This window comes from Rhynchophorus ferrugineus, unplaced genomic scaffold (genome assembly GCF_030347505.1).
Source record: "Rhynchophorus ferrugineus isolate W39M unplaced genomic scaffold, kcgeb_rfMv2 rfM9, whole genome shotgun sequence".
Taxonomy (NCBI): domain Eukaryota; kingdom Metazoa; phylum Arthropoda; class Insecta; order Coleoptera; family Curculionidae; genus Rhynchophorus; species Rhynchophorus ferrugineus.
This window is the reverse complement of record NW_027472588.1, coordinates 4,269,124-4,294,047: the sequence shown is the minus strand read 5'-3', so window position 1 is coordinate 4,294,047 and position 24,924 is coordinate 4,269,124. Positions and strand designations below refer to the sequence as shown.

Sequence of the window (24,924 nt, the reverse complement as noted above, 5' to 3'; positions counted from 1 at the left end):
ACTACTTAAAAAGTTAATTATATTTAAATAAAATATATCTTATTAGTTTTATTGTGTCTTCATTTTTACTATAATATTTTAAATACTCTGATGTTCACAAGCTAAAAAACATTAAATAAATATATCTACCGAGTGATCAAACACTAACTCAGCTCCATACATAAAGCTATATCTGCTTCCACCATGAATAATAACATATTAATTGCAATGAGTTATTAAAAAACATTAGGACTGACAAAACCTAATAAAATGTTACTCTAACTTTTATCGGTCAACTTTTTTTTGTCTTAATACTCTTTATTGGTGTTTTGCCAAGAGTGGCCTAGAAAAAGGAACCCTTTTGAAATATGTAACAATTTTATTATATGCTTTTAAAAATGGTATTATAATAAAAGCTATATCTCAAGGTTCCATTAGACGTCTTCTTTAGTTATCTTTACACCATTGAAATTCTATGTTTACTAAAGGATGACTTACATCCTTCAAGGAGCTGCGTATCATTAAGTTTTCTATAGAAGCTTTTAGAACTGCCAACTATTCACTTTTTTTATAGATTTAATAATTTGACCTTGAAAAGCGTTAGTATAAAGGTGATATTTAAAAAATATTTCCAATAAAATTGCAATTACTTACTGCAATTACTTTGGTGAAACGCATTTTACTGGCAAGAGGGGCCTCCATTCTTGTTCGAAGTATTTCGAAGTGTTCACACTTATTAAACAGCTACTTGAAGTGTATTAAAACAAGCGCCGAAAGAATATTTGCCGGTTTATAACCTTTTATTATTACCATTTGTGTCGACCACTACAAACACAAATCGAACTTTATAGACTCATTCCGTTACATGTTGCGACACATCAAACAGCAATTTTGTCTCCCTTTAGTTAGATTACTTTTAAATAATAAAATTAGAAGAAAAATCCGCTTTTTACAAAATTAATTTGGTAGTACATTCGAAGTTATCTATGAGGTGCACTGGCCGTTTTTTATTGCAATGACTATATATACAAATTCGACAAATCTATATGAGAATAAAGGAAAATGAAAACTGTTTACCGAAGGCCATATAGCGTCGTCGCATGAATCGCCTTTGCGGCGTTGCAAAAACGACAATATTATCCCAGATCGTTGGAGGTATTGACGGGCCAACAAAAATGAACAGCTTCGGGCTGTTTACAGTTCACGCCGCGCTATTGACTCTGGACACAAGGAGTCTCTTATATTGAACCGGATGGCCCCTGTTGATCCATTCTTCTCGCTCAATAAGGCACCGTTCGTTGTTTGTACTCACACGGCCACACAGTGGCTCGATCCGTGGACAAACGGGAAAAAAAACTAATAAAACTGGACGGGATTATCCCGCAGGCAAGATATCCTGTTTTTATTCGGGATACTGGGTGACACCCTCAGTCGAATAATCGAGTAAATGATCGAATGCTGATTAATAAGATAAATCGACCTTAAAATAATGGTTTATTTAATTAATACCGTCCAAGCAGTTTCTTTCAGATTTTGGATTTTTTCTTGGAATTTAGTTATTAAGTCGATAGTCTATATTATTAAGGTATATTTAACAATTAACATATTTTATTAAATATGCTTAATACAATAATCTCATCAATCATTAATCTCAATGATCACTCACCTAATTAATTTTTACTTTAATTGATTTACAAGCAATCAGGGCGGGGCAGTAATAAAATTACTTGTAATTAAAATACCTAATTGACAAATACTTATTTTGTTTCAATTAATTCTTAAATGTTACTTATAATTTGTATTTCAAATACCTGACGATGATGCATTTTGTAGTTAGTATTTCAAATACTTATCTTCAAAGTAGATTTGAATACAATTGAACATAAATACATTTGGCGATCTTATTGATGGATGTGTTCTACAGAAAGTAACTCAAAATGATTGCTGTTAAATAACAGGTCAATTGAAAAGTCCCCGGTCTACCATAGTAAAACAAATTTTTTTGGCAAAATTAGTTTTTTTATTCAACATAATTCCCTTCAAGGGTGATACACTGATTATAGTGACCCTCCAACATTTCGATACCATTTTTCTTCTTTTGCTTCTAAATAGGCCTCAGTTTCGGCGATTACCTATTCATTCAACGAACATTTATTACCAGAGAGCATTCTTTTGAGATCTGAGAACAGGAAATAGTCGCTGGGGGCCAGATCTGGAGAATACGGTGGATGAAGAAGCAATTCGAAGCCCAATTCATGGATTTTTGACACGGTGCATTGTCTTGGTGAAGCTGCACTTTCTTTTTCTTCAAATGCGGCCGTTTCTCGGCGATTTCATCCTTCAAACGGTCCAATAACGCTATGTAATAGTCCCTGTTGATGGTCATTCCTTTTTCAAGGCAGTCAATGAAAATTATTCCATTCGCATTCCAAAATACAGACGTCATAACATTGCCAGTCGACTGTTGCGTTTTCCCACGCTTTGGAGCGGGTTCATCGTGTGCAGTCCACTCGTATGACTGTCGATTGGACCTCGGAGTGAAATGATGGAGTTACGTTTCATCCGTTGTCACATATCGACGCAAAAACTCAGGTTTATTATGCTTGATCATCTTCAAACACTGCTCCGAATCATCAACTCGTCGTTGTTTTTGGTCAAAGGTGAGCTCGTGCGGCACCCACTTTGCACAGAGCTTTCTAATACCCAAATATTCGTGAATGATATGATGTGCACATTCAGTTGATATATTTAGAGTGTCTACTATTTCATTTAATTTCAATTTACAGTTATTCAAAGTCATTTTGTGGATTTTTTATATGTTTTCGTCGGTAACAACCTTTTTTGGGCGTCCACAGCGTTCACCGTCTACGGTGCTCATTTCACCACGTCTAAACTTAGCATACCAATTCTTGATGGTTGATTTTCCTGGGGCAGTGTCCGGAAACTCGGTATCGAGCCAAGTTTTTGCTTCAACTGTATTTTTTCCCTTCAAAAAGCAATATTTTTTCAACACGCGAAATTCCTTTTTATCCATTTTTTTCACAATAATAAAAGTTGCTTCACTCAAAGTGCTATAATTCACAAATTAATGATCCGACAGCTGTCAAATTTATACACGCATGTTTTGAGGATTAGGGCTAACTAAGGAACATATAGCGCTTCTAGTAGCGCCATCTATCTCTCAGATTGTTATACATACCTGTTATTTAACAGCCACAGATATATAGTCGATTCCGTAGAGGAACCACAAAACATTTATTGTTATACAGGTACCTGCTTATCAAAATAAAAATATATTTTTATAGCAATATAAGTTCCCCGCGTCCCCAAACGTAGGAGAATACGATCGAAGTCGGTGGGATCTCGATTTGCGTTTCTTTATATCATCTCGTTTTTTATTTGGCTTTTGTTGGCAGTAATGGCCGACGCTAAAGAATCGACTGAATCGGCTTTGGTCCGTTATAAAAGTCACAATTCCGAACGGATTTTGGAAGTTTACGGCGTTAGTTGGCGGTGGTGGCGGCGGGATTTTATCGAGTCGCTTACGGGACCCATTCGAATCGGCACCGGCGTTGATCAGGGGCGAGGAGGAGGAGAAGGGGGCGACACTGTGGGAGTGGGAGGTGGTTTTGTCGAATGCTCGAAACCGATGGAAAAGAATGACCGATGACGCGTCTATATGGGCTTCCCCTCTTTTGGGGATTTGTTGAGCGGCATTGGAATATAATCTGGTCAAAGAGATGCATAAACGCTAAAGCAGCAATCGTATATTGTATTGGTGGTCAAGCTGCAATAATTGGGTTTTAAAAAATCCGTACAAGTTTTCAGAATATTTGTTTTAAATAGGTTTCAGTGCCCCGTACAGTTCTTTCGACCTATAGGGATATATATATATATATATATATATATATATATATATATATATATATATATATATATATATATATATATATTTTTTTTTTTATTTTTTTTGGTGTCAAAATAACAGGTCAATTGAAAACTCCCTGACCTACCATAGGGCCATTCAAAATCATTTTGTAGATTTTTTAAATGTTTTCGTTGGTAACAACTCCTTTTATGCGTCCAATGCGTTCACCCTCTTCGGTACTCATTTCACCACGTCTAAACTTAGCATACCAATCCTTCATGGTTGATTTTCTTGGGACAGTGTCGGAAACTCGACATCAAGCCAAGTTTCTGCTTCAACTATGTTTTTCCCTTCAAAAAGCAATATTTTATCAACACGCGAAATTCCTTTTTATAAATTTTTTGCACAATTACAAAAGTTGCTTCACTCAAAATGCTATAATTCACAAACTAATGATGCGATATCTGCCAAATTTATACACGCATCTTTTGATGGTTAGGGCTAACTAAAATACGTATGGATTTAATTCTAGTAGCGCCATCTACGTGTCAGGTCGGGGACTTTTTAATTGACCTGTTATTATTGCATTAACCGTATCCGAAAGCATGGGCTCCATATCGCGGCGAGTCTTCGCAAGCCACAATAAAGACCCGGTTTGTCGGACCGCAGAACATTAACATATATTTATGTGCGATTGAAAGCCGAAACGAACCCATTCGGGTCGCAAAAGAAGGCAGCGAAAAGAAACGCCGTGGGCCATTTTCCTCCCTGATGGAGTGCCATCTCCCAATAAGATCCCGTCACTAGGCAAAGCGGACCGAATCCAATATACTATTTGAAAGGATTTGCCGGCGAGATGGCGGCCGCCTTTTGCACGCTCTCGCAAATCCCGAAAATACGCGAATTTGCCGAAGAATCCGGCATACGCGCCCGCCGCCGTTTCTATTCCGATTTCTTTATTTGGGCATAATGGCTTTCCCATATATCGTTTTCTTTCGGGGGCCAATGGCTGTATGTGTGTAGTGTGGGGAGACCGTAAAAAAGACGGGCGCGCAATGGGATTATGTCAAGAGGTTCGAAACAAATTGGAGATTCGGGTGTTTTTAGGCGATAGGATAATTGCAATGAATGTATATATATATATATATCGTTAAGTGAACACCCTAGAAAAGCATATTTCACAAACCGCAACCAAAATATATTCCAAATCAGCAGCTAAAGCAGTATGCTAAGTTTGGAAGTAATGAGTACCGAAGACGGTGAACGCAGTAGACGCCCAAAATAGGTTTTTACCGACGAAAACATTAAAAAATCCGCAAAATGGTTTTGAATGACCGCAAATTGAAATTGAATGAAATAGCAGACACTTTAAAGATATCAACTGAACGTGTACATCATATTATTCACGAATATTTGGGTATGAGAAAGCTCAGTGCAAAGTGGGTGCCGCGAGAGCTCACTTTTGACCAAAAACATCTACGAGTTAATGATTCGGAGCAGTATTTGAAGATAATAAGCTCGAGTTTTGCATCGATATGTGACAATGGATGAATCATGGCTCCATCATTTCACTCCGAAGTCCAATCGACAGTCATCTGAGTGGACTGCAGACGATGTACCCGCTACAAAGCCTGGGAAAACGCAACAGTGGGCTGGTAAGTTTATGGCGTCTGTATTTTGGTATGGAATAATTTTCATTAAAAAAGGAAAGACCATCAACAGCGACTATTACATAGCGTTATTGGACCATTTGAAAGACGAAATCGCGGGAAAACCACCGCATTTGAAGAAAATTCTTTTTGTGAGTGCTGCTTCTTCAAGACAATACACCATGTCACAAGTCAGTGAAATCGATGGCATGAATTGGGCTTCGAATTGCTTCCTCATCCACTGCATTCTACAGATCTGGCCCCTGAGCGACTCTTTCCTATTCTCAGATCCCAACATAATGCTCGCAAAATAATGGGAAGAAATTCTCGTTGAATGAAGAGGTGATCACCATATCTGAGGCCTATTTTGAAGCAAAAGACAAATCGTACTACAAAAATGGTATCGAAAAGTTGGAGGGTCGCTATAAACAGTGTATCACCCTTGAAGGGAATTATGTTGAATAAAAGAAACTAATTTTTCCAAGAAATGTGTTTTACTATAGTAGGCCCGGAACTTTTCAATTGACCTGTTATGAAAGATGACTGTAATAAATAATCATAAAAATATTAATCTAAATTAGAAACCTGATTACTAATATCTATACGATTAGTAGAAATAAAACCAGGCTACCTGCGATTGTTTTTTAAATAAAGGCCCAGGAAACAAGTCAATCATGATGAAAAGCTTTTAAAGAGCTTTTCAAAGAAACTAAAACAATCCGAACCGCAGTCTAATTTGGAATCCGAAAACAAAGCAAAAGATTCCCCAATGGCACAATCAACACCAAATACAACCTTAACACCGGAACAGTTATTGAACTCACAGAACTTCCTCTTCAAAATGGAAAATTCAATGACAAGAACAATCAATGAAGCGCTACAACTCCAAATCAAACAATTCGGTGATGAGGTTAAACGGAAGGAGGGAAGGATAAAAGTTTTCCAAGACATTAACAAGAAAGAAACACACATTTTCAAATCAGTTTTTAAAATTCGCTTTAAACTGCGTGCAGAAATATCTCCGAATTGATGTTTCTGGAGACTCTGCAACACTATCGCGCGCAAGAGCCATATTTTCAGCGTTACGAGACGTCCGTTGTCTTCCAGACCAAGTCTTCTGTCATACCGTACTGTCGAAAATTCGTATGTAAAGGAAAAATTGTGGTTTTGTGAGGCACTGGACGATTAGAATATTTTTACGCAATTTCCGCTGAGGGCCAATAATGATACGATTATTTTCAATTAAAGTTCTCCAAGACATGAATGAGGATGCCCCGGAACCACGCGCACTAATATAGTGATAGGGGCCCGCAAAGATGAGATCACGGATTATCAAAAGAACAATTGAATCAGGAAAATTGAAATGGAAAATCAAACACAGGACAAAATGGATCACGAAATACAGAACTTCCTACAGGCACCACAGAAGGGGAAAAGGGAGGTAAACTCTAGTTTTTCCTCATGTAGTGAACAAGACATGTATAAACAATAAACTGAAGGAGAATAAATGCACCAACTCAGGCCAACCTAAAGCCATAAAATAAAGAAGGAAATCCGTATATTTCAAAATAGTACAATCGAATTCGGCAACACGAGGACAAGACCCGAGGGAGTGGTATTCTACCCCAAAACCGTTGACGACTAGTGACCGGCAACCAAGATCCTAGAGGAGATTAAGTGTCCTTTTCACTCCTTCGCATCCATACAGAAGAGGCAACTCAAGGGAGTCATCAGAGTCTACTGAAATCAATAACGGAAGACCAAGCTAGAAAATCACTTCAGGAAAAGGGATTCCGTCCATCCCTCGTAAAGAGATGGCGGAGAAAAGGTGGAGCCATCATCCCACCCACCCAGGTCATAATACCGAGGGATGAGTACCGCATATTGAAAATTATCTCTGAAAAATTGATCTCTGCTTAGTACCTTTTACTGCATGTGACTTCAGTAACAGAAATATTGCTTATCAAAGTATTTGACATATATGATTGAAGGCATGTATTTAGCTATCATAATTTTTGTATTTTGAGAATACATAGTGATTCGTAATGCACTGCGTAACTCTTCTTATCGAAAATAATGGCCTGGGTTTTCAGGGGTTGGTTTGCAACCTCTAGAATTTGAACCACTTGATCGCATGATCGAGCTGCTTCCGTAAACATTCCTGAATGGTTACCTCAAGCCTGGAGGCCGTAAAGAAACCAGTGTCATCGGCGTAAAACGAGACGTCTCTGTACTCTTTTCTCGGCAGATCTGAAATAAAGAGGTTAAATACAGCTGTGGCATTGATCTTGGCCTGGGAAGATCTGGCCGATATATAGGACTGGATGAGAGCTTTTGCTTGATATCTTTCTTATCTACAACAACTGTGCCACAAATTAGGAGCGTTTCATAGCGTTTTAAATATTATTTACAATTTTTGGCAAAAGCTTTTATTGCAACTAAAGTAAATACGCAGGATTGTCATAAAATTGTATTACACAATGAATCATTATGCCAATTATTTCTTATTGTGCATGGAATTAAAGAATTCAGATATTACGGAACGTTTTTTGGAATCTGTGGTATCATGTAGGTATTACAGAGGAATTAAGGAATCGTCCTGTATTAACTTCACAAAATGATTGAGGGTAATTATAATGAAAAATAACGTTGTTTATCCAGCCATGTACTTGAATATATGTAGAATGCTGAGTTAGTCGAATAAAAAGCATCAAATATAAGAACGTTTGCGCACTTTCTGGTGTTTGATATCTATTCATATTTATTGTATGTAACGGGAGCAGAAGGAAATATTAAGTTTTTTATAATTTTTGTTGATACATGAAATAATTACATGAAAAATAATGTTATTCTCGTTTTCTTCATCATAACGTTTGTAAAATTTAATAGTTTTATCTCATTTGGAAGCCAGAAATTTTTTTACATACATTCTGCATAAATTACAATTTTTGGTAATTTTCAAACTTTTCCTTATAACTTCACTTCAAACAGCAATATTTAGTTCAAAATATTACTACCAATGTAAAATTTGATGCTAAATAAGATGGTTACGTCGCTTTTCTTTAGACTTAAATTTTTATATTTCAAAAAATATTTGATATATACCATAAATAATGGTTTATGTTTTTTTTTCTCCATCATATTTACTAAATATAGAATGGTGACCTTCATATCCTGGAAAAAGTGTTAAAAATCAAATCTTAGTTGAAATTGAGCAAAAATATCGCAAAGAAAGTACCAGTGTACAGGTACTGGCACTTTCTGCAGGGTACTACATAATTTTTTTGTAAATTTGAAACAGAACTTCATGTTTAGAACTTTTACTGTTTGTAAAGAATAGTTCTTTGTGTCAAATTAACGAGATTTGCAATAGATTTGTTATGACTCTAGTATACTCTGTTTTTTTTAAATTTATTATCCTTTAAAAATTATAACTCGATATAATTCCAATAGTTGATGTAATATGATGACAATGTATACAATTAGTTGAAGGCCAACAACTGACATTATATTGTAATTTACTTTACTGCTGCTGTACTGCTAATGAATTAAATATAAAATCTATACGATACAAAACATATAAACAAATATCATTTTCATTATATAATTTTAAATCAAAGCCTGAATAAAATGCTTGACTTTTATCTCTATTTCACAAATTTTTATTCTAATTTTTTCACTATTTTAATACAAGAAGATTTCTTCTTATTTAGAAAATTTTAGAATATCTACTTTTACAGGAAACTGTATTCAGAATCAATAAAAATGAAATCAAATTTACAATATTACAGGAATCTGTAGTAATGTTTTACAGATTCCTAAAAATTCTTATATATAAAAAATCAATACCAGAGTTTATTTTATTCTAGTGTAATTCTATTTTATTTGAATTGTAAGAACATATAATTGCCTGATATTAAAAAAAAAATGATTGGATAATTATTAAAAATAATATAATTTACCTTCGCCATATAAAAAGCAATTCTACCGAATTAACATTAATTAAAATATAATTTTCAGGCTTAAAAACTTGTTGTTATAAATTATGGAGCAACGATACTTGCCTGTTATTATACAGCTTCGCGTTTATTTAGTTTCCGTGCCGTTTACTACCTTGTAACTACGTTAATTTCGAGAAATTCCAAGCGCCTTCACCTTTTTTTACTTCTGTATCAGGCATTTGTCTAGAGATGGGGCTGTGCTCTTTTCGTTAAATTTGTTATTTTTTAGTATTTCCTCTTATAATCGAACGATATAGAATTGTTGTTATCGTTAACAATAACTTTTAGTAATTTAACTCAATGAAAGTCTTATTCTCTTTTTATTTTATTGGGTCATAGAGGGCGGCACTTAGTTATATTTAAAATTAATAGTATTAGGGCAAGAAATAAAGTGAGCGTGAGTAAGAATGAGTGCTAGGTTGGAGTGAAGCGTTGTAAAAATAATAAAGTCCATATATATATGAAAAAATCAATTCGTGCCTAGTCGTACTACCCAATTACCTCTCTCGTCCCTCGTTCCCCGTGGGGATAACGCTCCCGCCCACACGGTCCCGGGCTGAATGGTGTCCCGACTGTGACGAAAATCGAAAGTCACACTTCATTTTCAGCTTTTAATTAAAATGCCGGTAACGAGCCTCCGCGGATCGAGAGTGCGTTGACTTTAATTACATTGTTAGGGCGACAAAAGACGCTTTAATGACACCTGAACAAATAAGTTTCGATTTGTTTATTATCAGTTCGGGACGCGGTCTCTCACGCGTTGCCATAGTCGGGAGCTATGGCCGTTCGACTGTGAAAATGACGCTTTTAAAGAGCCGCGTATAATTTACGGTACGTGAAAAATTAATTTACGCCTTCGTTATGGGAAGGAACAAGTTTTTCTCGATGTTTCGAAAGTTTAGAGCAACTTCAACAAGTATTAATCGTACTGTTGTCATAGGGCTTTTCAATAAGGGTGGGTCATTGTAGAAATGGGATGAGACAAGCTGCGTATGATGTTTTAATCACATGTTTTAAAAAAATTATGTGTTTAAATGCGTAGGGCCTATCCAAAGTTGCTGTGAACATACGTCATCAAAATATTAAAAGTATTGCCTGCCGCAATTTGTAAATTCGTTCTAGAATCAGGCAATATTTTCCCTTCTCATTTTATTCTAGCTAAAAAGAGACACAGTGGTGTCTGATTAGTTCGTACACGTAAACGAATGAGTCGAAAGGCGTCCAGTTGTCAGACGTATGCAAAATTCTTCAAAATATGAGTGATAAGAGTTTATAACTCTAACCTATAAACTATTGTGGTTGTATAATTAACTCTAATCTTTAGATGTACTATAGTGTTAAAATAAATTATATTTGATAACACTTTTGTTTCAATATTTTATTTAGATTAGAATGTTGTTATAGGTCAAAGACAAAATAAGCTATAACTCAGAGTTGATGTGGCAACATTGCACCGTTTTAATATCATAAATTGAAATGACGTATGTTTACACCAACTTTGGATATACCGTAAATGTATTCTGATTATGTTTTCACTTTAAAAGGGAATGTATTGAGAAAAATTGTATAATATACGTTAACAGAAACATTTTCCATCATTTTCTACAACATTTTCCAATTATTATGGCATCATGGAGATCCAATTATTGATCAACTTTCGGATTTTCGATAGTAGTGACTATTTCTGGAGAACCCTAACTAGTATTTGGTAAACTTCGATAGTTTCCATCTGATTTCGTGACGTTACCATTTATGAAAAATTGAATGATAAAATCTAATATCGGTTATTTTCGGTTTGAAAGTAGTAGGAGCTCGATTTTGCAAGGTTAAATATTTTGTTGTTTATAGTTTATTTGTGCTTATTGCTTATTTACTTGTACTGACCATATTTTGATTATAAATAGTAGACAGTAATAGATAAATAATCAATTTGTGAATATTGTCAAAAAAGTTGTTATAACACTTTTAATCTGAACACACCTTGAAAAGGAAGGACCATCAACAGGAACTATTACATAGCGTTATTGGACCGTTTTAAGGAAGAAATCGCCCAAAAACGACCGCATTTGAAGAAAAAGAAAGTGCCGCTTCACCAAGATAATGCATCGTGTCAAAAATCCATGAATTGGTCTTCGAATTGCTTCCTCACCCACCGTACTCTCGAGATCTGGCCGCCAGCGACTATTTCCTGTTCTCAGATCTCAAAAGAATGCTCGCCGGGAAGAAATTTTCATCGAATGAATAGGTGATCGACGAAACTGAGGCCTATTTTGAAACAAAGGACAAGTCGTACTACAAAAATGGTATCGAAAAGTTGGAGGGTCGCTATAATCAGTGTATCACCCTCGAAGGGAATTATGTTGAATGAAAAAAACTAATTTTGGCAAAAAAATGTGTTTTATTATGGCCGTCCGGGGATTTTTCAATTGACCTGTTATCTTAATTAAAATCAGATGGTGTTCACCATCACAATTAACTAAAATCGAAACTAAAAACATAATAATAAACGATTAATTATCCTAAATAAATTCAATCTGCCATCGATTAATTTTAAAAAGCACCTTCACTGTGGCATCGACTGTAGCTCTTTCTCTCCTCGTTTGTTTGCTCTTCCGTCTTTTTCTCCGGTAGGGCGTCCTGTTTAGATTTCCATTCTTCGTCTTTTTATAAAGAGCGCCCCTATTTTGATAGTATTAAGAATGTGGCTTCTATAATGACAATTTTAAATCTAGTATTGTGGGCCCCATTTTCACACAACTCCTGAATCTTTTCTGATGGGATTTGAGAGGCCCTCCTAAGAAAATAACAACAAAAAGTAATAACGTGGTTGTTTTGTGTCGCGGCTCTTCGGCATTATCAGCTTCTTTGAGTCAGCCTTTTTAAAAAATGGCTTTGTGTTGATTTTCAGAACGGGACATAATAGCGGATATGATTGGAGAATGGTTCCTGTCGTCGGCTTATATTTTCTTTATTACATCTGAAAATATTTTCGAACGCTAGCTGGCTGGCCTTTTTTCTCCTGTCTCCGCCACTCGGCCAAATTAAAACGTTCTTAGTGTTCGTGTTTTTATTCGACTGATTTGTACGGAAAGTCGAATGACTCAGTCACCTGTGAAGAGCAGTCAGTCGTTAAAAGGGCGTGAGAGTTGTTTTTAATTGTGTAAAATAATTTTGACAGTATCATTTTGAATTAGTAACAGTCCTGAAAGACAGGAACCTTATATTTTCATAGGATTGTATTAAATGTTTATAGCTTATTTTTTATTTTTACCTATTGTGTCGTAGTTTCGCGTCCAATAATCTGTTATAAACTATTATCACTTGGTTAAGTGATTTCCTGTGTAAAATATGTTGAGAGTCGGAAAATATTGATATTGGATATCGGTGGTTAAGTTCATTTTCGAATGGTAAAAGATGCATGGGTAGCTTTTGTTTCATATCAAAGCTCACAATATTTTCAGCCAGAGTTATATTTTATTTAGATATTACATTACTTAGACTGATCCTAAATTTACCATGTGATCTGCATAGGTTACCACAGTGGCGGTTCTTGTAGTTAATAGATCAATAGTATAACAGGTAAATTGAAAAGTCCCCGACGTAGATGACGCTACTAGAATTAAATCCATATGTTTTTTAGTTAGCCCTAACCCTCAAAAGATGCGTGTATAAATTTGACAGCTGTCGGATCATTACTTTGTGGATTATAGCAATTTGAGTGTGAAAACTATTGTTATTGTGAAAAAATGGATAAAATGGAATTTCGCGTGTTGATGAAATATTGCTTTTTGAAGGGAAAAAATACAGTTGAAGCAAAAATTTGGCTTGATGCCGAGTTTCCGGACACTGCCCCAGCAAAATCAACCATCAAGGATTGGTATGCTAAGTTTAGACGTGGTGAAATGGGCACCAAAGACGGTGAACGTAGTGGACGTCCAAAAGAGTTTGTTACAGCCGAAAACAGTAAAAAATCCACAAAATGATTCTGAATGACCGTAAACTGAAACTGAATGAAATAGCAGACACTCTAAAGATGAAAAACACTGAACATGTACATCATATCATTCACGAATATTTGTAAATATTCGGCTGGCAAAGTTATGGTCTCTGTATTTTGGGATGCACTTGGAATAATTTTCATTGACTACTTTGAAAGAGGAAAGACCATCAACGGCGACTATTACATAGCGATCTTGGATCGTTCGAAGGACGAAATCGCCGAAAACCGGCCGCATTTGAAGAAAAACAAAGTGCTAGTTTAGTTTTATATTTAATTAATTTTTATTTGGAAAATACATACTGATGTATTAATCCCGTACTTGCCTTGCTTGTATATTAATGCAAGTAAACATAACAGTAGGCTTTCTGCTTCATCCCCTCGAATGGCGACAGCGAGAATGATGGAAAAGGGCAGGGAGGTAGGTCAGGACAGAACACGTAACATTATATAACATATAGGTCTCAGGGCGAGATATTTTATACAATTAATGACTGTAGTGATTTTCTACGTATCATGAATTTAATAGTTAACATAAGAAATACCTATTGTCTATTGAGCAGATTGTTGAAAATGTAAGGGCGACAAAAAGAATTATAAATTAACATTAAATGTCAATATTATCGATCATTAAAGGTCTTCCAAATGTAGACAAATTGAGGAGGATAAATATATAAAATCATAAAAAGGAGACGATGAATATAAATAGCAGTGAGATAAAGATTTTAAAAAACAAAAGTGAATGGATTAAAATTCTTTCACTTCACACTACGTAAAAAGAATAATAAAAGAAAAGCCGGAAATCGATGGAAAATCCATATTCCGATTATCTAGATCATCGTTACCAGTACTCTAAATTCGGATTCGGAAGAAACAGGTGGAAAAAATGTCTAAATCCAATTAAAATTTCAGCCCTGCCGCTCGATCCCCCCGAATGACGAAGGCGAGAACGACGGGGTGGGGGAAGGGGCAGGGAGGTAGAGCGGGACAGAAGGAAACAGAGCGAACGGGAACACAATAAAAAAAAACAATCTGGATGCGAACAAAAGTGCACAAAAGGTCCGACCAGCTTCCCCAGTTAATCAGTAAAATGGCATCCACTGTTTTCCCATGTGTTTTTATTATGTTGGAAATTAAAACAGGGCAGACAATGGACTTCCGCGCGCCGTTCTCCCGGTGACGTACGCGCCATAGCCACCCCATCGCCCTCCAGGTCCCCGGCAGTACTCCCCCCGCCTCGCGTCGTCCTCCCGCAGCCGGACTCGCGGGGATTGTCGCGGATAGGTCGCCGGCTGTTTGTTGCCAATTTTCGTGAGAGGTTTTCGCGTTTATTTCTCTGTTTCGAATGAGGGAGTATCTGGAGTCGTTGCAGGATCTACTCTATAAATGGTTCAAATCCCCTGTTGCCGTATTTAGCTAATTCGAACGTCGGCCGACCCTTAACAATAACGTTACAGTCGTTTTCCCTCTGGTTGATTGTCAGCAATGGTGAATCAAGAAACGTTAAGAAACAATAAACTGGAGTGATGTTCCATTTTCGTTAGGGTTAATAATCATTGGCGAGTCAGATCTTCGTTTATTATGATATATTTCTGAAAATAAACATTTTCTTTGTACCTTCCTAGGCTAGGAATGATAAAGATAAAGCGGAAGTTTTCTCTAGACACTTAAAAACAATATATAATCCGTACCCGCCTGAAATTTTCACAACAGAAGAAAATAACATAGTTGACTTTCTTAACACTCAGTTTCAAATGGATCTGCGACATGAGAAATCTACTGTTAAGGAAGTTAAACAAACAATACATATAAAAATTCCAAGAAAGCTCCTGATTTTGACTTAATCACTGAAAGAATCTTAAAAGAGCTGTCATGAAAGTGAATCATATTAATAATATTCATATTTAATGCCATGCTAAGACTTAATTACCTTCCTAGTACTTGGAAAGTGGCTGGAAAAAACCTGGGAAAAATCAGACGTTTCCTCTTATCGTCCTATAAGCTCTTTAGCTGTGATCTATTCTAAGCTATTCGAGAAATTACACATTAAGAGACTCGGAATAATCACAGAGGAGAGAAATATTATTCCAGACCATCAATTTGACTTCCGTAATAAACACGGAACAATAGAACAAATACATAGATCATTCAACCAAATTAATAAAAACTTAAACGATAAAAAATATTGCTCTGCTGCATGTCTCAATATTTCTCATGCCTTTAACAAGGTGTGGCATGCTGCATGTTAACTGCTGAAATCGTACCTTACAGACAGATATTTTGTTGTCAAAGAGGGTCACGAATACACTGACCTACACCCAATATATTCGGATGTTCCGCAGGGCTGTGGTCTTGGCCCATTGTTATATCTATTGTATATCTGACCTACCCACTTGAAGAAACACTACTGTTGCAACATGTGCTGACGATACAGCGGTTTTATCATCATATGAGTATCCAATATCAGCCACAAGAAACCTCCAACTTCATCTTAACAAAGTCGAATTGTGATTGTGAACACGTGGCGTATCAAAGCAAACGAGACAAAATCTAACCATGTGACATTTATCTTTTGTAGAAGAACATATCCGTCAGTAGAATTCAATAATTATAAACTTCCGCAAGCAGACAATGTTAAATATCTGGGAATGCATTTCGATAGACATTTGACATGGAAAATTATAGTCACAAAAGGCAAAGAGCTTGGGCTTACGGTACTGGCTGATAGTGCGTAAATCTAAATTATCATTAGATAACAAGGTTTTGCTGTAAAAGATATATCTCTGCTTAGGGCAATAGAAAAAGTGCAAGTGGCAGTGAATCTAATATATATATATATATATATATATATATATACAACAAAATCTACAAATGGACAAAAGATTGGAAAATTCAACTTAATAGCTCCAAATCTGTCTGGAAGCATCACGTTAGACAAAAAGCAAAACACATTAGAACCAAAATAAAACAACTATACTGGTTAGTCGGAAGATACTCCCAACTTGATCTAAAATTAAAGAGGTTGATCTATAATACAATTATAAAGCCAATTTGGACCTATGGGGTGCAAATATGGGGTTGCACTAAATATTCAAATCAGTTAGTCATACAGCGCTGTCAAAACAAGATTCTTCGATTGATTACCAATGCCTATCGTTATGTAACCAATGAAGAACTGCCCGATGACCTGGAAATCAAATGGATTTGCGAAGTTGTGCAGAATTTCGCCTTGAAACACGAAAGAAGATTACTAAATCATTCTAACGTGGAAGCAATACAACTGCTGGACAGCGCACAGCATGTCAGGAGACTGAAACGAACAAAACCATACGAACTTGTGTGAACATTTAGTGTGTATTATTAGTGTAAACTATAGCTATAAGTTAATAATTAATAAATAATTATAATTTTATAATTGAGGAATATATACTGATGTATTTTCTCGTACTCGTCTTGCTTGCTAATTAATCCAAGCACATAGGAAAAGTAGTAATCCTATAATAGTAATATCCTATAGAGGTTCTAGAATAAAGTGATGAAAGTCATCGTCGATGCCCCATATTACGTGTCTAACAAACTGATTCAGCGCGATATCCCCATAGAACCCATAACGAGTGTGATTCGGAGTGTTAGTACGAAGTACTCTGAAAGACTATTAGTGCATCCCAATTCACTCGCCAAACAGTTAAATGTGTGCGATGACAGTGAAGTGCGTAGGCTCCAACGCAAACTGCCATACGAACTGATTAATAGACACATAGAGTGAGATTTAATAATGTCTAGAATAAGCTAGAACAGTTTTTAGAATAAGTTAGGATAGACTTTGAAATAAGTTAGAATAGTATCTAGAATAAGATTTAGACTAGATCTACTACATATTAGGACAGTTATATTACATAACTGACATCATATAATAATACTTATTTCCCACTAGCAGATCGTTAACCTTCTAGGATATTAATAAAAAAATGTATTTATTAATAGATTATACCTGGGTTAATGAAAGAGCTGCCACGAAAAACAATCATCATGTTGGCATACATATTTAATGTCTGTTTGAGACAGAAGCATGTTCCGGAATGTTTTAAGGTTGCTTAAATAATTATACTTAAAAAATCTAACAAACCTGTAGAACAAGTCGGATCTAGTTCGCTGCTAGTTATATAAAAATTGTTTGGTAAAATACTGCCAAAAAGTATTAAGTACAAGATATTCAAAGTTATTTTCGTGAGAGATTTTTACGCTTATTTCTCTGTTTTGAATGAGGAAATATCCGGAGTCATTGTGGGATCTACTCTATAAATGTTCTAAATCTCAGGTTGCCGCCGTACTTAGCCTCTTCGAACGTCAGTAGACTTCCTTTTTTTATTCATTAATATTTTATGGAATAATATCCCAGAAATTAAGAACATAAAATTGTTACTTATTTTTAAAAATTAATCAAAAAGATTACTATTTTTTAAGAGATTTAGAAAAAATATATATTTTTTTAGGTTAATATTTCACAATCTTTATTTTTTCTTAAAAATATCGATATATTTTGTTGTAAAATATCATAATGTCACACCTACATACAATATACTGAACTATTGGAAGATTACACTAGAGTCAGAATTTTTGGGGTCAAACAAGAGGAAGCCTAGTCTACAGCAGATGTACCATTGGGTAGTGATGCCGAAAAAATATCGATATATCGATATATTTTGGCAATATTTTTTAGACGGTATTTTTCGATATTTTTTCAATATAAATTAAATATAATTTTTAATAAACTTTTAAAATTGGTACTTAATTTTAAATGTTTAGTAAAGTTTAGTACTTAATTAAAGGTACGTTAAAAATATAAATATTGAAATCTGATTAAAATTTATGACCACTATTGTCAAACAACGATTAGATCATATAATTTATTAAACATTGAAGATAATTTATTTATTTGAAATATTTTTTTTTATTGTTCTTCGTGAGTCCACAATCTGCCCTATTGGCAATAAGTATTTCTTCTGACTATATTATATATACATGGCATGTAGAAAATCACTTCATTAAGCAATCTTCTGTATAAAATATTATCTTAATTAATTAGTCTTATTCTAATGCTTATTCTAAAGTCTACATATGTCCAGTAATCAGATCAAGTGGTGTTAAACGTTTTAGTCTACACACTTCACTATCACGTCGCATATTTAGCTGATTAGCGAGTACATTGGGATGCACTGACACTCTTTCGAAGTACTTCACACAAACACGTTGAATTACACTCGTTATAGGTTCTAGAGGAATATCGCGTTGTATCACTTTATTTGAAATATAGTACGGAGCATCAACAATGGCACGCAATACCTTATTTTGGAACCGTTGAATGATGAATATATTAGATTTGCTAGCGGTACCCCATAGTTGAATTCCATATGTCCAAATGGGCTTGAGTATAGACTCATACAGCAATACCTTGTTATCTAATGATAACTTGGATTTGCGCCCAATGAGCCAATACATTTGATATAATTTTAGTCCCAGTTATTTCCGTTTAGAGAGTATGTGCTTCTTCCAGGTTAGGCGTCGATCTAAATGCATACCAAGATATTTAACATGCTCTGCTTGGGCGAGTTGACGATGATTGATGTTCACTGGTGGGCATGTTCTTCTACGCAGGGTATTTGAAATATTAAAAAGACAAAATTATTATGCTCAAAACAATCATGGAGACAAAACTTCCTGTACTAATATTTCATTAATCGGTAAAATATAATTCACTACATATATCTTAAAAATATTACAAATATCTGTAAGGAACGACGTCGGATCCATCTAGCTGAATAATTTTTTAAAATATTTAAATGAATAAACAACTCAACAAATTTATAATTATTCAAAAACAAAACACATTATATGTTATACCGAGTAATATTATAGTATAGCATAAAATAACATGCACAGACCGTGTGGCCTAATGGATAAGGCGTCGGACTTCGGATCCGAAGATTGCAGGTTCGAGTCCTGTCACGGTCGATTTAACTTTTTATTTTTAAACATCGTTGAACTGTTACTATATTTGTGACTGTGTTATTTAATTGTTTTATTTTAACTAGTATTTTAATTTATTATCACTAATTAAAATTTTAAAATTTAAAATTGTAATATAATGATATGGATTTTATATTTGATATTATCCAAGAATCTATGTCCCAGAAATCAAAGTTAGTTTATTAATTTTCTATAGACGTATACTGATACAAGTTAGAGAAATTGTTTATTATGGAAAGTCCTTTGGGCTGCTTTGATAGATAGGAGGTACTAAATGTCTTACTTACTGTAAAACGTAAGTTTTTGAGATTCTTTGTGATATCATATGATAATTCACGCCTTCAAGTATCAGATATTTAATTCAATGGCAACTTTTCGAAAAACCTTTTTAAAATGTCTTCAGTTGTATTTGTAACTACATCACTTTCATTAAAACTAACGGAATTATTTATAATTCATTTGATTATTGACGTTGTAGTTGACGCTCTAGGGAGCACGGATAAAGGAAAGACCGTCGACTTGTTTTTTTTTTCCAAGTTGACCAGCTAGTACCAGATGGTTTTTTGTTGATGTTGCTTCGGGTTCAGGATAGTAAGATTTTGTGAGCGACAGAGACCCTGGGTTACGACTGGGATTGTCGTATTGGGTTTAACTACCAAGGTCTATGGATAGATAGGGATTTAATCAGATTGTTATCGCGTTCTAAAGTGCTAAGGGAGAACGTCATACTGACCATGTTCGTGAAGCTTTTCACGAACGCGGTGCTTGATTCTTTTTTTTGGATTAGTATACTTGGAGTACAGGTACCAAACCTGTGCTCTGTAGAGACAGACTGGACGGATCAGCATATTGTACAGAGTCGTCTTCTGGGGATTGGGAATTTGATTTTTCTGCAGAGGAGTGGAAATATTATGCTGTACACGCCATTATCTTTGCAACCATTGGAATCTGTGATCTACTTGAAGACCAATGTATGATACTTTCTGGAGCTAGTGGATAGGGACTTTTGCAATTTGGAGGTGGTATGCTTCTTACGGTGCAGTTTCGCTTGGGTTAATTTGAGGTCGCCAGAATTTATATCACGCAATCGCCTGGTTCCGTTGGACTTCGTCTGCATAAAATGTTGGATGTGATTTCTTGGGAAGTAGAACATCAGCCATGTACAGTTTGAAGTACAGGACTAGAGCTAGTGAAGCACCTCGCGGGACTACAGCAGATATTTGTTTTCGAGCGGAGCCGAAATCTTTGCTTGAAAGGATCTACTTTCCAAGTATGAGTGGATCAAAAAAAATTAGGTCATCAGGTAGACCTAGTTGTTTTGCTTTAAAAATTAGACCGTTGTGCTATACTTGATCGAAAGTTTTGAATACGTCTAGGAAGATGGCTCCAGCTTTGCGACCTTCTATAGGTGCCTGATTGTTGCTACGACTCAAGCAGGTTGATTGAGGCTTGAGTGTTTGGCACGGAAACCGAATAGTTCGTCGGGGATTATGTCAGAGGCCATAAGGAGCAGTGGGTGGTACCTAAATTTTGATTCCTATATATAGGCTGTCCTCAGGAGCCAGTGTGGTACGAGCTCTTCTCGATAATCGGTTCTTGTACCTGATTAGTTCTTTAATTTCTCATTGAAGGTTAAATTGAATGGGTTCAGAGCTCGCGGCGAGACCGTCGAGTACCTGGGTCAGGGATTTTATGGGTCCAGCTCCATACTTGAGTCCTTGATTAAGGGCGGGACTGTTTAGTGTTGAGAATTCCATAATCCCATAGTTCTGTAAAAACCTTTTGACTACAGGGGAATAACCAATTCAGATTGTTGTTATCGTATTTGTTTTAATACAGGTTGGATAGTCACATTTATATAAATATAATATAATAGAGAATATATATATATATATATATATATATATATATATATATATATATATATATATATTATAATTAACAGTTTTATTTTCATTTTTCGTGATTATTGACCGTGTGTCACTCAAAAATCTAAAAGAACGTCATTAATCCATTTTTTCAAGAACATCCGGCAGCGCCCTCTGCCGGATCGTCATGCCGTCGCCTAACCGCCGACGCCGGGCGTCGGGGTCGCCGTCGGTCTCCCGTAGATCGTTTCGAGTAGCAATTAGCTTTCACGGAAAAGTGCGGTTTGGCTTGGCGTCGCGACGCTTCACAATTTATTTGAGCGTCTGCGGGAGGACGCCGCTCGAGTGGTCACAAATTAAATGAACACGGCCGGCGGGAGCTTTAATTTGTCGTTTTTCAATTTTTTTCCTGGAGCTCTCCATCGTTACGCCACGGACTGGCTGTTCGGTTTACGTTACAGTAATTATTGGCAGAGGCGGGAATTTGTTTCTTCGCTTTGTCAAGACGGAGGGAGAAAGAAATGCCGAGCGAGCCTTTCAATATCAAGTAACACTCCATCGCTTTTCATGGCTTTGAAACGGATTTTATTAATCAAAGAGGGTCGATGTCAAAGACGTTGAATTGGCGAAGGTTCTACTTCAGTGTTCTTGTGGCTACGTCAATTTAAACTATAACATTTGATGTTTTAATATGAGGTAATGATGGTTGTGGTAGTGGCTTTATCGTTCATCTCTCTCAAAACTATTTCTCATGTTTTACTAATTAAATAAGCTGATGACGTTGAAATGGCGAAGGTTCTACTTCAGTGTTGTTGTGGGGACGTCAATTTAAACTATAACATTTGATGATTTAATGCTAGGTAATGATGGTTGTGGTAGTGGTTTTGTTGTTCATCTTTTTCAAAACCATTCCTCATGTTTTACTAAATAAATAAGTCGATGACGTTGAATTGGCGAAGGTTCTATTTAAGTGTTGTAGTCAATTGTTGTAGTTTTCAATTTAAGCTATAATGATTAAGGTTTTGATGTGAGGTAATGATGATTACGGTGGTGGTTTTATCGTTCATCTTCCTCAAAACCATTCCTCATGTTTTCCTAATTAAATAAGCAAATGATTTTGAACTAGCGAACGATTCATTCGAGCATATTTTTAAAAATGTCAATAAATTTTGTTACATAACAGAAAGTATTTGCTAGAAATTATTAACTGATAAAAATTGATTTGGTTTACACACTACCGTTACACAGTTTGGAAACATTAATTTATTAAAAAAAAAAAACGACAATAAAACATATACAAGTTATGTCTTAATACAGCCATAGTTGGGAAGTATTTCAATTACTTGTAATTAAAATACGTAGTTCATAATTTGTATTTCAAATACTTGGCACTGATGTATGTTATAGTTACTATTTTAAATAGTTTGCCTTCAAAATAAATTTGAACATAACTACTTTTAACGATCTTAACCACAACAACCGAAGAAAACCATCAACATCATTGACTTTCAACTCAGTTTTTCGATCTGGATTAACTTATGGTTCAGCAGTTTGCATATCTTTGTCTAGCCTTGTTCTTTTGTTGGAAGTTTAATGATTAGAAATATTTTTAAACATATTAACATCAATTTATTGAAAATGTTATGTATATCCGACACCATCTCCCAAATGTTTCATCCATCACCCTCCAAACATCCAACTGCCTTCTCTGTACTGTTTATATCCATGAAAAATGTTAATTCAGTGTTCAAAATTCAAAAATATCATTCAGTGTCAAACAAGAATAGACACCTATTATGGGTAGATATTCAGCACCGCTGGTGACTATGTAATAAGATATTACTTTACCAACAAGCCTTGAAACCAGTGTGAACTTACAGTGTTCAACTCTAGGATTGTACAAGCTAGAGCAATAGAAATATTTTACAAATATTCTAACACAAAGTACTGCGAGGTATTGTTGATTGCTGAAGGTAGAAACTGTCGCTAACGTTATCAAGGACCCAAAGATATGGACAGAGGCCCCATCAGTACATAAATGTTGAGGTTTTCAAACTCCTAGTTAATGATGGTTTAATCAGAAGATTAGATTTGATCCATGAGAGAGAAACCATTTGATCTAATTTGGTGAAGTTATAAGTAATATTCAGTGCATAGTAAAAACAATTACATAGATGTTAAGTCCAAAGTGTCTATCGTAGAATATGTTGTAGAGACCTCTAAGACCCTTTAGGCCACCACGCATTCACCTACAGTAAGTTCAGGGGTTGGCGGCGCCGGTGGATTGGTACCATGCGGTTCCCGGATATAAAAGACCACCATGACGACGTCTCGCTCTCTTTTCTTTTCTCTACCCTCTTGTAACAGTATCACTTCCACAGCGCTACCGTACTTCCGTTACCTTAACCTAATATCCTGTCAATCCTCCCGTCTTCCACATGTATCGTTGAATATCGCAATAAACAAGTATTTCTTCAACCAGTGTTTTTAGTTCTTGTGCAAATTCCTTCCAAAAATAGTAGTGAGTGTTCGGACAAACCATCGCATCGACAGCCACACATTCCGACCGACCCACCAAGACGAACATTCCTACAATGTACTTGGTAAATTTAAATCCCTAGCAAATTAGGACAAAAACAAACAATTAATCATTGTTAACCTACTAGATTGCTATAATAAATAAAAAATGGAAATAGCAATATGAATTTAAGTCTTACTATTTTGATCAGAGTGCCATAATGAAAATTTACTTTTTGTTTTACAAAATAGTATTTGTATCTGCAAGATAAATATTCATTGATTGTGGAGAGAAGCACTTTAAGAACGACTCCAAGTTAGACTGTAAAAGAAGAAGGATGACTAGGGAAGATACCAATATACTTACAAACATGCTATGGATTGATGATGCATATCCTTCAAGTTTTGTTATAATTAACAGATACATGAGTAATTACCCTCGTAACATTCTGATGAAAAGAACAAAATCAAAAATGTCTATTATATAATTTTGACCTGATTAAGAAAGATGCCTTTGTAGAAACTGTTATTACGCTAAACTTGTTTAGTTTGGTACGATGTTATTAACAATTTTTTGCCAAGGTGTTGATCACTAATTAACAAGCACTGAAAAAGTAATCACTTTTTTAATCATACTGATCATTAAACTATGATGATATTGCCTTGATGTATTATTAAGTCCATTATTCGTTATTTAAATCAATCTAGAAGATGCAAATAGTCCCAGAACAGGTATTGAAACTATTCGGAGGCTTTCAGAACATCTCATTTTGTTTGTCGACGATATTAATCGCGCCCGATCCGCGCTAATATTATAAATATTTCGTGCAGCAACAAAAGCACAACATCGAATGAGATTTATCTATAGTCATGGCATAAATTAGATACAGCGTATTTCTTTTTTCGCCAACGGCTAGACACAATCAAAATAAATAAGTTTTATTTCTCACAGATCGAAATTAAATTGAGTACCGTTCATCTATTTCTTGATTTCACGGTAGTTAGCCATGAATCCCAA

At 35.4% G+C, this 24,924-nt stretch overlaps 1 non-coding gene across 1 annotated transcript; it reads left to right on the top strand.

The window, feature by feature from the left end:
• The first annotated feature begins 19,433 nt into the window (after positions 1–19,433).
• Positions 19,434–19,506, top strand: TRNAR-UCG (transfer RNA arginine (anticodon UCG)). The gene has a single exon. It is a non-coding gene; the product is annotated as a tRNA-Arg (tRNA).
• Positions 19,507–24,924: the final 5,418 nt, after the last annotated feature.